This window comes from Vombatus ursinus, unplaced genomic scaffold, assembly GCF_900497805.2.
Source record: "Vombatus ursinus unplaced genomic scaffold, bare-nosed wombat genome assembly UNPS02014848.1, whole genome shotgun sequence".
Taxonomy (NCBI): Eukaryota; Metazoa; Chordata; class Mammalia; order Diprotodontia; family Vombatidae; genus Vombatus; species Vombatus ursinus.
In genome coordinates, this window is record NW_020954626.1 from 2,021,242 (window position 1) to 2,034,530 (window position 13,289).

The following is a 13,289-nucleotide window of genomic DNA, read 5'->3' on the forward strand; positions in this document are numbered from 1 at the left end:
ATCTGCAGTGAAAAGGAAGCAAACCCAAGTGCTCTCTCAAAGCTGTGATTCACGGAAACAGAAGTGGTGTCCACCAAAAGATTTCAACTCAAAGAAACAGTCAAACTCAGAGCCCAGCTGCATGCTTTTGTTGTTGTTGTTTCATTTTAGAATCATTGACATTGCTATGTAATTCCCTAAAAGTAATCCAGCCTATTTGCCTGTTTTCTTACTCCTATTCAATTCAGTGCCCAGTTAGTCATCTTTCTGTCAAGATGTATGAATCAATAAACTATTTCAATGGACTGATTGCCCACCCAACTGCATCATCCTCTTGGATGAAGAATATTGTACTGTTAAACCATGCTAACAGTTTGGAGTGATTGTGAATTTTGCTATGGTAGCCCTGAAGTGGGTATTTGTTGTTATTATTGAGTCATTTCAGTTATGTCTGATTCTCCATGACCCCATTTGGGGGTTTTCTTTTTTTCTTTTTTCTTTTTAACAGTCAAGTTGAGAAGCATTTATGAGGCACTTCCTATATGCCAGGCACAGTGCTAAGCTCTGAGGGTACAAAGAAAGGCAAAAATAAGTCCCTGCCCTAAAGGAGATGACAATCTAATGGAAGAGAGCTCACAATTACCGTACAGAACAGAGATTTACAATTTTATGTGCTTTCCTCTTTTTCTGTTCTTCTTTGTATAGAGAAATGTTCATGTTTGCTAATTTTATTAAGTTCATAATAATAAAAAATTTAAAAACAAATGAACAGGCATACAGAAACTGATATGTAACAGACATAAAAATCATCTCACACAGTAAATCTCAATCACATGGAGAAAGATCCTGATACTGTGGTATTTAGAGACAAAGACTGATGACAGAATATTCTGGAAATAATGGGTTTTATTTTGTCAAGATATTAGAAGATCCCCTGTTTTCCAGAGCTAAGGCCCAGCAAGCAAGCTGTGTCCTGAGCTTGGCACAACAACAATCCTTTACACTCAACCTCTGGATGATCTCCCTCTGGCAAAATCACATAATTATTATATTGCTTGGACCAACACCAGGTGTTCTCTGAGCCTGGACAAGCACCGGACAAGTACCCCTGTTCTGGTCATGAAGCCCTACTATGAATCAAACTTGTCTCATTACTGCTGTTGTCCCTCATTGTTAGGGCTACAGCTCATTTTGTAGCCATTGGTATAAGTATTGAGACCTCCCCCCGATGCCTGGGGTCCTCCTCAGTAGGGGCAGGGCCCCAGCACATGTCTAGATCCCCTCCTTGCTTGCAAGCCATTTCCCTCACTTAGAAATTAATCTTCTGTTTGATTCCTGACTCTCCTGTCACTGGCCTGCTCTGTTTAGCTCCGGTCACCCATAAGTTAGAGGTCGATTCCATCCAGTTCTTAGTTTTAAGATGAGTTATAATAGAAATAATTATGATCAAAACCATTAAGTTTCAACATGTGACTGCTCATTAATTTACCAGGAAAATTTTTCAAGAAAGTGATTGGGTTCAATTGCTAAATACTTCACACTTTACGTTGTGTAATAAAGTCGTCTGCTACAGGGAGGTGTTGTGAGCCTATATACAGTTAGCATATTTATAAATGGAATCATCTGCAAAAATGGGTAAGGGGATGCTGAGCTATAAAGGTAGACCTCAGAACTACAGAAACATATCAGTTTTCTTATTATTTAATAAAACAGAGAACCAAAAATATGAGAGGACAGTTATGGCACTAGTAGGACTGCATGTAGTCTGAAATAATTCTTGGTGGCACTTCCTACCTTGGCACCTCTTTCTTGTCCCTTTTCTCTTAGTCTCACTTGTTTCTAGTTCCTTTCTTCTGAGGTGACTATCCCTTTAGACTTGCCAGGGCCAACTGCCAACCTATTCAGCCTTTCTTCTTCTCACTCAGAGACTAAGAGGTTGCTGATATCCCATGAGACAAATCTAAAAGCATCATAGGCAGTGTCAGATTCAAGGAGCTTTCCTAATTCTGGACCTTTTTGTTTGTAAAGATTTTCACTATTTTGGATAGTCTGCTGTGCATACAGTAACATGTATGTTATTGTATGTGTATGTAATTGCTGTCTTGCCATATCCAGGTGCTACCAGTGAGAATGAAATACCCTCTTCTTTATGTTAACATCTCTTATTCCATTCACATGAAAAAAAGAGGTAAAATCAGCATTGATCATGATCAACCCCAAATAAAACTAAGAAAAAGAGGTTTAATGAATACAATTAGCAAGAAAGTCTATACATTTTCCCATTTTAGTCAATTATGAATGGACATCAGTCATACTCATAAGTAAACAAAAATAAAATAGTCGGTGGTCACTTGGTATCAAGAATCAGCTAGACCTGCGTTCTGGACTAGAAATGTAGAAGGGGGATTATAGTCTTATGGTTTTTTTTGGTAAAGATCTCCAGAAAATACTTTGGTGATAGAAGAAGAAATCTCCTTTTGTTGCTCTTTCCACTTCAGTATATTTTCTATCAGTTTCTCTGTCTTTCCCGCCAAGACACTCATTTTTGTCAAAGCCCTCTCCATATTTTTCACACTAGAGTCTAAACAAGGAATGTTTTGTGTGGTCTTAATATGGGCTTCTAGTTTCTGAATGAACACCTCTGCCAGCTCCAGCAATTGTACTACCTACCAGTGTAAATGGCTTCTATAGGCAATTTCTCCTGGCACAGGGGCTTCATCAGTCAATGTCTGAGGGTCCTTAGTACAGTCTCCAAGTGCCGATTCATCCTTTGCAGAGTCTCACTCTTGTGAGCTAGAAAGGATGAACAACATCTGCTGTATCCTTTTCTAGTGTGAAGAGGTCAGTTTCCAAGGTCTTCTGTCTAATTTCAGCTTGCATATCTTTAATCTGCTTGATTCTGGAGAAGTTTACAAAAAATGGAGCAAGATTCTTATATGAATCTAGTATCTCCTGAGTGATGAGCCCTGAGGCTAGGCGTTAGGCCAACAGTAACTCCAAGGTGGTTGAGGAGGTCTCCAGGACCCAAGGGTTGGCAGTCACCTCCACTAGCCATCTTTCCCTGCCCAGGGGCCAGCCCATTTGGGGTTTTCTTGGCAAAGATACTGGAGCATCTCTGGTGTGTCCCCATTTTACAGATGAGGAACTGAGGCAAACAGGGTTAAGTGATTTGCCCAGGTTCACACAGCTAGCAAGTGTTTGAGGCTGGATTTTAACTCAGGTCTTCCTGATTCCAGAATCAGTGCTCTATCCACTGCACCACTTACCTGCCCCGCAATCAAACCCCAAAGAGATTGATAAAACAGAGTAACAATTGCTCTAATTCATAATGAAAAAAGTAGCTGTCCAATAACCTGGATCCTTGTGTCTGCTGATAAGAAAGTTTTCTTTTCTAAGTAGGAATTTTTTTTTCTGAAAAACCAAACCCTAATAATTTTAGAAGTTCTATTCTGTTTGTGGTTTCAGAGCAAAGAGAATTGAGTGATCCTAATGGAACAGCTAGTACCATAAAATCTTGTAGTCAGAAGCACTCATCTGGCTTTAGGAACAGACTTGCTGAATGAATTGGATACTCAAGTTGGTGTGTGGTGGGTAGGGAGCTGACCTTGGAGTGAGGAAGACTAGTGTTCAAATCAAGCCTCTAACACAGGTTGACTCTCTGGCCTAGGGCAAGTTACTTATCTATTCATGCCTGAGGCAACTTCTCTGAGTCTATAAATTGCAGAGCAGCTACAAATTTGCTTTGCCAGAATCTTTTCACTTGGATTTTCCCATACCAATAAAATCATGGGCCAGGACTCCCCCTCTCTACTTCCTCACACATCCTCCCCACCCTACCTGCCATGTTGATTTTGATTCTTATTGGATTCAATGTAGCAGGGTCATCCATAAATACTGAGGATACAATCTATTAGGAGCCTGAAGTTTCTATATTCACTGACTACAGTAATGATCAAATGATAGTGAATATGTCTTGGAAAATGATATATAAAGGAAAGGGCTTATTATTTTCCCAGACTATCAGTACTGATAAGAGTCTATCCTCTCAATATCTCTTCTCTTTATCCTCTCTGGATGTATGCAATTATAAATAAAAGGTTCTTTTTTTATTGGTTTCATAATTGTCATTTAAAAGGGTACATTTTTCTTTGAATGCTATTTTTTTCATTATGTAACAAGCAAACTTCAATAATTCTCATTGATGTGGGTACTAGACACTTTCCAATGTAACTTACCCATGCCTTTTTATCTCATGCAGTTTTTGTATGCATCCTTCTATAAATCCTCAACAGAGACTCTACCCAGTGTACTGGAAGCTTTTTCATATTTTCTGGTTACCAGCATAGTACTCTAAGTGTCCGTCTCTTATTCCTCATGTGTGTTTCGTTTTTTTTTAATCATATCATTTCTCAAATTACTGTTTGGGAATAAATGGTTCACTCTGTGATCTAGATAGCAACAGTTCTCCAACTGTGGTCCAATGTAGGGGGTCCCTGAAACCCCATGGAGTCAAAACTAGTTTAATAATAATACTAAGATGTTATTTGCCCATTAAAATTCTCTTCCCTTTTCCAACTACAGATCTATGTGAAGCCAGATTTTCTTTAGATAATTCAACCAAAACATATCAAAATAGATTGAATGCAAAAGCAGGTATAAAAATCCAGTTATCTTCCCTTAAGCCAGACATTAAAGAGATTTGCAAAAATATGTGAAACAGGAGGTGGAGCCAAGATGGCAGAGTAAAAGCAGTGACTTGCTGGAGTTCTCCCCCAAACCCCTCCAAATACCTGTCAAAAATGACTCTAAATATATTCTAGAGCAGCAGAACCCACAAAAAGACAGAGTGAAACAAATTTCCAGCCCAAGAAAACCTGAATGGTTGATTGGAAAGGTCTATTGCATCTGGCTGAGAGAGGAATGCAGTTCAGTGTGGGCACGCAGGCAAAGACCAGGCCTCAGAGAACCTGGAGCAGGCCTCAGGGGACTGTGGTGGTTTCCAAACTTCTCAACCCACAAACAGCAAAGACAACTTAGAAGGTCAATAGGAAAAGTCTGTGACTGTGGTGAGAGAGAAGCTCCATCTCAGCCCCAGTCCCCGAGAGCATCCCTGGGGTGGCAGCTACTTCCAGAGCTCTTGGCTCACAGACTGAGGGGGAATCAAGTGGCTGATCAGAGGGGGATTGCAGGGATCTCTTTGCTGCTGTTGCTTTGCCTGTGCTTGGATCTGGTTCACAGTTCTGGGTGGCCATCCTGGGGCTATGAGGAGTGCTGGTGTGGTGGAGCTTGTAGTGGCAGTGGAGAGGGAATCCTCCTCACAGTTCCAAGGCAAAAAAGAGTGCTTGTGGTCACTCATAGACCAGAGCACAGGCCAGAAAAGGAGTAACCACCTTGCCCTTGATCATACCATCTTGGAAGAATTGAAAATTTACAGGTCCCTAGACCTGCACAGCTGCACAAAACCCTCAGAGCTTGGGACAGTATATTCTCCACACTGGAAGCATACCCCTACCTTAACAAAGAGTTTAAAACTCAAGTAATTGGGTGGGATCATGAGTAAACTGTGCAAAAAAAGTCAGACCATAGAATCTTTATTTGGTGACAAAGAAGATCAAAACATACAACCAGAAGAAGACAACAAAGTCAAAGCTCCTACATCCAAAGCCTCTAAGAAAAATATGAATAAGTCCCAGGCCATGGAAGAGCTCAAAAAGGATTTTGAGAAGCAAGTAAGAGAAGTAGAGGAAAAACTGGGAAGAGAAATGAAAATGATGCAAGAAAATCATGAAAAACAAGTTAACAGCTTGCTAAAAGAGATCCAAAAAAATACTGAAGAAAATAACACATTAAAAAATAAAATAAATTAAAATAAAAATTAAAAATAACCCAAATGGCAAAAGAGGTCCAAAAAGACAAAGAGGAGAAGAATGCCTTCAAAAGCAGAATTGATCAAATGGAAAAGGAAGTCCAAAAGCTCACTGAAGAAAATACTTCCTTAAAAATTAGAATGGAGCAAACGGAAGCTAGTGACTTTATGAGAAATCAAGACATTGTAAAACAAAACCAGAAGAATGAAAAAAAATAGAGGACAACATGAAATATCTCATTGGAAAAACAACTGGCCTGGAAAATTGATTCAGGAGAGATAATTTAAAAATTATTGGACTATCTGAAAGCCATGATCAAAAAAAGAACCTAGACATTATCTTTCAAGAAATTATCAAGGAAAACTGCCCTAATAGTCTAGAACCAGAGGGCAAAATAGAAATTGAAAGAATCCACTGATCACCTCCTAAAAGAGATCCCCAAAGGAAAACTCCTAGGAATGTTATAGCCAAATTCCAGAGTTCCCAGGTCAAGGAGAAAATATTGCAAGTAGTCAGAAAGAAACAATTCAAGTATTGTGGAAACACAATCAGGATAACACAAGATTTAGCAGCTTCTACATTAAGAAACTGGAGCGCTTGGAATATGATATTCTGGAGGTCAAAGGAGATAGGATTACAACCAAGAATCAACTACCCAGCAAAACTGAGTATAGTCCTTCAGGGTGAAAAATAGACATACAATGAAATAGAGGACTTTCAAGCATTCTTGATGGAAAGACCAGAACCAAATAGAAAATTTGACTTTCAAATACAAGACTCAAGAGAAGCATGAAGAGATAAACAGGAAAGAGAAATCGTAAGGAACTTATTAAGGTTGAACTATTTACAGTCCTGCATGGAAAGATGATATTTGTAACTCATGAGACCTTTGTCAATATTAGGGTAGTTGGAGGGAAAAAATTATGTGTATGTATAGATACATAGATAGAGGGCACAGGGTGAGTTGAAGATGAAGGGGTGATATCTGGAGAATAAAATTAAGGGGTAAGAGAGGATTATACTGGGAGAAGGAGAAAAGGAGAGGTAGAATGGGGTAAATTATCTCACATAAAACAGACAAGAAAAGGCTTTTACAGTATAGGGGAAATGGGGAAAAGTGAGAGGGAATGAGTGACTCTAACTCTCATTGGATTTGGCTTAAGGAAGGAATAACATATACACTCAATTGGGTATGGACATCTATCTTACCCTACAGGAAAATAGGGGGGAAGGGGATAAGAGAGCAAGGGGAGGGCAGACTGGGGGAGGGGGTAATCAGAAGCAAACACTTCTAAGGAGGGACAGGGTCAAAAGAGAGAATAGAATAAATGGGGGGCAGGATAGGATGAAGGGAAATACAGTTAGCTTTTCACAACATGACTACTATGGAAGTGTTTTGCATAACTGCACATGTATAACCTATATCGAGATGCTTGCCTTCTCAATGAGGGGGGATAGGGAGGGAGGGAGAGAGAAAATTTGGAACCCAAAGTTTTAAAAACAAATATTAAAAATTGTTTTATATGCAACCGGGAAATAAGATATACAGGCAATGGGGTATAGAGCTCTATCCTGCCCTACAGGAAAATAGAAGGGGAAGGGGATAAGAGAAGGGGGGGGATAGAAAGGAGGGCAGATTAAGGGAAGGGGTATTCAGAATGCACATCATTTTGGGGTGTGGGAGGGATGAGATGGGGAGAAAATTTGGAACTCAAAATCTTGTGGAAGTGAATATTGAAAACTAAAAATAAATAAATGAGAAAAAAATATGTGAAACAATGCTACTCTTCTACATTTTTTGTTTGGAAAATACAGTTATTTTTCATTAAAATATGTTGTTTCCATATAATGGGCTTATTATTGTTATTTAAAAATGTATTAATAAATTTTTTAGAAAATTTCATTTAAAATTTTTGATGCAATAATTATCGATGGAGCCCAGAAAAAACAAAAGTTATTTGGGGTCCTCAATAATTTTTAAGAATTTAAAGGGATCCTGAGAACAAAAAAATTTGAGAACTCCCTTAGGTCTGGGTTTTTTTTTTTTTTTTTAAACAATATAAAAGATTAAGTCTAAATGATTATTAAGTCTCTGACTTGTACTTGAAAAGACTTTAGGAATCATCTTGTATACTTGACCCCCCCATTTCCTAGGTGAAGAAACTCAGGTTCAGTTTGTACAATATTGTGATTTTATAAATTGTTCTCTTGGCTCTGCTTAATTCACTTTAAATCAGTTGATACAAGCCTTGCCAGCTTTCTCTGAAACATCCCCTCATCATTTCTTACAGCACAGTAATATTCCATCACAATCATACACCATAACTTGTTCAGCTATTACCTAATTGATGGACACCCCCTCAGATTCCCATTCTTTGATACCACAAATAGAGCTTCCATAGTTATTTTTGGAGATATGAGCCCTTTTCCTTTTTCTTTGATCTCTTTGGGATATAGATCTATTTGCAATATCACTGGGTGAAAGGGTGGGTACTGTTCAATTAGCTAAGTACTTCTTTAGCATCCTTATCCTTTGCTCTCTCCTTGCCCTCTTTTCCTTTTTCTCTCCCTTCCATCAAAATTGCTCTCCTGAAAGGATCTGATAAAATTATTTATGTTAACCTGGAAATAACTGTTAGAACTTCATTTTTAACTTCCTCAGGGGTGTTTATATTTTAACAGAGGAAAAGATTTCTGTGTGAAGGAATAGTGTTTTAATTTCAGAATTAGTAAGCCAAGTGGGAGAGGTATTTTGGAACATAGAGAAAGCCTTTTTGGTACTCTTGGAATCACAATGTGTAGGTGGCTGCCTAATCTGCCTATGGCCCTGACTGTAGAGATTTAGTTAGATATGCTCTAACTTGCTTGTCATGTCCCCCAGTTAATGTAATCCTCCCTGCTTCACCTTCTTCCCTGTGCTTTTATATATAACTTCCAAATTAGGAAGTAAGGATAGACAAGTAGAAAATAATTTTTAAATGACTAGGAATGGTATATTTTTTTCCCATCTACATTGTTATGTTAACTCATAAAATAATATAACATGGACATTGAGTAAATATCCTTAGGGAATTTTGCTGATTGTAGGTAACTGGCAGCATTAGAATGTACATTTTATATCATAATCATAGTAGCTGACATTTAAATAGCTCTTCAAAGTTTTCAGAATGCTTTATGTTTGAATTTCACATGAACATTAGAATTGGGAGGGACTTTAAAGACCATTCTAGCCCAATTCTACTCTTTTTAACCTATGAGGAAATTAAGTCTCAAGGAAGTGAAGTGGCATGTCCAAGGTCATATATAGCTGGTTATGGCAGACTAGAATTAAAATCTCTGCCTCCTGGTGTTTTCTCTCAGCTTGGTAGTCATTGTTAGAAAACATATTTCAATTATAAATAAATATTTTGGTAATCATATTTCTTTAATACACATTTTATTCAGTCATTTATACACTCTGGATTTAGAATAGGCTAAAATCTAGAGGGCAACTAGGTGACAAAGCGGATAGAGCACTGGGCTTTCAGTCAGGAAGACTCATCTTCCTGAGTTCAAATCTGGCCTCAGACTCTTACTAGCTGTGTGACCCTGGGCAAGTCACTGAACTCAGTTTCTTCATCTGCAAAATGAGCTGGAAAAGGAAATGGCAAATCACTCCAGTATCTTTGCCAAGAAAACCCCAAATGGGGTTATGAAGAGTCAGACACAACTGAAAAATGACTGAACAACAACAAAAATCTAGTGGTTCTTCCTAGAATTTAAAGTTTTAGTGCTGTAGTTTTTTTTTTTTTTTCCTGGAAGACAGGCTAATTGCTAGTATTTGCCTTCCATGGGCTTTTGGGTCCTCTTCTTATCAAAGATGAACACAGAATACTGTGTATGTAGAAAATTCATTCCTATCTTAAATGCAAACCCCAGGGCAATTTTAAACCAACCACTGCCAGTTTGTAACACCCGCATGCATACAAATGTAGTTTTTAAAAGAGAGAAAAATACAAAAGCAATAAAGGCATTCTATCCCTTTAGGGTAAATACTTAGATAGGATCTAAAAAAAAAAATGCCATTGAAATTGGGTACCTATTTTGCACATTATTCTTAATGCTCTGTTGTTAACCTATGAAAACAGTTATACAAATATTTGGAATTACTTCAGACAGCTTATATTTTACTTAACACTTGTCTTCACTTCTACACCTAGCTTACTTAAGTATACAGTCTGACACCATATTTAATTCTGATAAGCATTTGTTTGAGGGGAAGAGGGGAAAGGTTGTCTAGACATGTTATCTAAAATGATAAAGTATATAATTGTAAATTCAACCACAACAGGAGTATTTCAAAATCTAGCTTTGATAAGTTTGCTTTGATGCATCAATTATTATGAAATTTTTCTTTCTCTTGGTTGGTTAAAAATTAAAACAATTTAATAGTCTTCATGGCAAAAGGGATTAAATCCCAGAATTCTCAAGGTTAATCTTAAAAAAAAAAAACAACCCTAAACACCTCACCTGCCAACAGTTGTGCTCCTGTGTAAACATTCCTTTCCATTATGGACATCCCTTCTTTTTTTCCATTCCCAAAGCTAGTTTGAGAACTTGTAAATTACCTTTATTTATAAGCTCAACACCTTAGACATTAACTCTTAAATACTAGGAGCTTTTTTTTTTTTAAGAGACATCTTCAGTAGGTTGACCTGAACTACAGAAGAACTACATTCAGCAATTTTAGCTGTTAGTATGCCAAGATAATTGCCACCAGTTATTGGCAAACTATTAAACAACCACTTGGACTCCTCCAGTGAGGGAAGGACCTATTTGAAATAAAGAACCAGCAACTCAGTAGCAATGAAAAGGAAAGTTTGATACATCTCAGTTTACACAGCACTTCAGGGGAGATGGTAAAGAGAGGGTGAGTTGATAGTGTGGGGAAATGGGAAGCCTGCTGCCTCTGGAGTGAGAGAAGCTGGTTCCAAATCCTGGTTCTGCCAACTGGCTGTGTGACCTTGGATGAGTTACCATGCTTCTCTGGTCTTCACTTTGCTCATCTATAAAAGAAGGGGGTTAGACCTCTCAAGGTTCCACCTATGATGCCATAAAATCTGTTATTTTACTGTATAATATGTATGTAGGACATATAGTCTCATTTTCCAGACAGATTCTTCATTTCTGACTCTTCTAAAATGACCAAAGTTCTGTCAAAAATAGTTACTCAACCTGGTGGTAAAAATTTAAATTCTAAGCTCAATGGCAAAAATGTACAAAAGTCAGTCAGCCAGTTAACTAGTCTTTATTAAACATTTATTATGTACCAGGCACTGGGCTTTGCACTGGGGATAAAGAAAACAAACAAACAAACCAACTAATCCATGCTCTCAAAGAGCTCACAGTCTAATGGGGAACACAATATGCAGACAATTACGTACAAAGAAAATATATGCAACACAAACTGGGGATAATCTCAAAAGAAGGGCAATAAGATCAAGTACAGATTGACCTGTATTGGTTTTATCTGGGTTATTGAAATGGTCTAATAATCTCCCTGACTCCACTCCAGCCTGTACTATCTGCAATCTAGCATCCACACAGTGCCAAAAGTATCAGTCGATCATCCAGAAAAAAAAGGTGTACCTTGGAGGACTAACACCTGAGAGTGATTAAGTACTGTAAGTACTCCAAGAGCTCTTTGGGCAGCAGAGACACATAATTTAGCCATATTTTAATTGATAGAGATGATAGAAGAATCTAGCTAAATCTCATATCATTGTTTCATCAAACTATATGTTAATGTAGTTTTGATGAGGTAGAAAAGAGTGCTTGAGGCAGATGGAGCAAGCAGCACATGAGATAGGAGACAGGATGTAGGATGTGACCAGCCAGAAAAGTGATCAAAGAAGACTATATATTGAAGCCCCACTGTGGACTTATCTGTGTGCTTTTCACAATGCACCCTCAATTCCAGAATGGCTCTTCCCCTCCCATTTTCTGTTCTCCTTGCTTATCACCTCCCGACTACCTGATAGCCCAGGCATTTGGGAGCCATGCTTGCTCCTCCCCTTCTCTTGTCCCCTTCCTCCATTCCATAAAATTGTATTTAAACCATACCTTTGACCTGCCTAACCGCCTTTGCTCCTATGGGAAGCAGGGCCCATTGTGCTCCCTTAGGGGAACAGGGCCGTTGGCCTATGCTCTGCCTCCCACGTAGAGTAGAGTCCACTGGGGCTCTGCCTCACAGGGAGCAGTCCTGCGTGGGCGCATCACCCCAATAAATGCTTTTTTTTAAACTTGGAGACTGTCCTAGGACCCGCACATCTATTCCTCATCATTTCAGGTAGCACCCCAACATTCTTGGGGACCACCTTAAACTCATCATCAGAGAAAGTCTAAGTGAATTCTTTCACATCTGAACAAGCTCTCCCAACCCTAATCTCAACAGTTTTATTTAATTAACAAAGTTCTGCATTCCTTGATAATTAATACCTAAGGAATTGAGTTCATCTAGGAACTAGTTCATCTAGTTCAAGTTGAACCAGAATAGGACTCCTCTTGAAAAAATCTCTCAGAGTTTTTTAGTCCAACATCCTTGACTGTTCTCATCATCAAATCTTTGCTTAAAGATCCCTCATGATGAGGAATTCATTACAACCCAAGGTATTTGAAAAACCATAGAGGCTCCAGTAGTATCTCTTCAACTTCATAGTTTCTTTCCATACATCTTTAGAAGAGTAATTTTATACTGTATTGGAAATGCAACTTTTGGCACTTATACTGAGAGTGAAGGTGAATTATCTTTTAAAGAAGATTCCTAAAACCATTATTTCAGCTAGAATTATAACACTGCCTTCCTAAGAGCTGATAGCTTGACTTCAGTGGTTTTTTTTTTTAAATTTCCTAACTCAGTGATAGAACCAGTTACATTGAAGTTTGTCTCTTCAGCAAGACAGCAAGGGAAAATACAAGAAGATAAAAGCAAGGCAGTGCAATTCAATTTCATTAATTTCAGCAAACAGTTAATAAGTCCCTAGTGTACCTAAGAAGCTTTCAAGTCCACTGGAGAAGACATGTATATAGATAAGTACAATGTAATTTGAGGATAGAGAAACACTTTTAGGGAGAACAGAAGATGCTTCCTACTGGAGGAATCACCTAATCTGAACAGGGAAGGAAACTAAAGAGTTTAAGAGGCAGAAGTGAGGAGAAGATTAAATTCCAAGCATGAGAGACAGCCTGTGCAAAGATGTAGAGGTGGGAGATGCAATGCTAAATTTGGAGAAGAGTAATTAAGGTTATTTGGTTTAAATACAAAGTGCATGAAGGGAAGCAATGTGAAATAAAGCTAGAAATGTAGGCTAGAACCACATTACAAATAGCTTTAAATGCCAAGCTAAAAAGTTGGGTTTTTAAAAAATCAATTTTATTTTTTATCTTAAATTTAATAGAGAGCCA

At 38.1% G+C, this 13,289-nt stretch overlaps 1 pseudogene; it reads right to left on the minus strand.

Moving 5' to 3' along the window:
• Positions 1-2,393: 2,393 nt before the first annotated feature.
• Positions 2,394-3,060, minus strand: LOC114026997 (annotated as a pseudogene).
• Between the last annotated feature and the right edge of the window lie 10,229 nt (positions 3,061-13,289).